We start from the raw sequence: 1,254 nt of genomic DNA, 5'->3' as shown, positions 1-1,254 counted from the left end.
TTTTTTTTTTTTTTTTTTTCTTCTTCTTCTTTTCATCTTTTTATATTTAAGGTTTTCTTTATATTTATGTGTATTGTTCTCTTATTTATTTATTTATTTTTTTTTTGTCTTTTTATGTAATATATCTTTGTTTGCCTCTACTTGTATTGATTTATATTGTTTGTACTTACGTTTTTATCTTTTATTTTCTTCTCCCTGTATCTTTATTTGTCTCCGATTATATTTATTTATTATTTATCTATTATATATTTATTTATTATTTATTTATTTATTTATTTATTTATTTATTTATACTTTATATTGTAATTCTTTTTTGTTTTTTTTTTGTTTACTCTCAGGTGTATATACACCCGGCTAATGTGTACAATAACTTGAATTATTAATTTATATTAAATCAAAATAATAAAATAAATATAAAAAACATGAATTTTTCTTTTTAGTTTTATTTTTATTATTTTATATTTATTTTAATATATATTATTATTATTTTATATTTATTTTAATATAAATTATAATTAGTATAAACAAAACAAACCTATCACCTTACAAACAAAAATTTGTATCAAAGCATACATAAAAAAATAAAAGTAAAATATTTATAATAATAAAAAGTATAAAGAAAATAATAATAATAAAACTAATAAAAAAAATAATTATTATTTTTTTATATTGATTTATAGTTAGTAGTTTATATTAAATAAAAAAAAATAAAAATGTTGCAAAAGTTTTACATTAATTTGTAATTAATAATTTATATTAAATATATTAAAATAATTAAATAAAATAAAAAATAATTATAATTTGTATCAAAGCATAAAAAAAAAAAAAAATAAACACAAAACCAAAATATAATAAATAATTTATATTGCTGTATAAAAAATAAAATAAATATAAAACAAAAATTATATGAAGAGCTCACCATAAAACAATTAAATTTTTATTGTATTAGATAATATGTTCTGAGGCAAAACTATAAAAAAAAAAAAAATAATTATGATGAATTAATATAACTAACTTTTATTAATTTTTAAATATATAAAATAAAACAAACTGCAATGCAGTTAAGTTATAATATAGTTCAACTGTCTACTAAAAGGGGGACAGACACCCGAAAGGAGACAGTTGTATTGAGAGACAGAAGGAGACAGTTGTATTGAGGAGACAGAAGGAGACAGTTGTATTGAGGAGACAGAAGGAGACAGTTATGTTAAGGAGACAGTGCTAGGGAGGTTTTGACTCGACCGTCTCTGCTCA

The sequence above is a fragment of the Eimeria mitis genome, genomic scaffold, assembly GCF_000499745.2.
Source record: "Eimeria mitis Houghton genomic scaffold, Emh_scaff387, whole genome shotgun sequence".
NCBI lineage: Eukaryota > Apicomplexa > Conoidasida > Eucoccidiorida > Eimeriidae > Eimeria > Eimeria mitis.
This window is presented reverse-complemented; position numbering follows the sequence as displayed.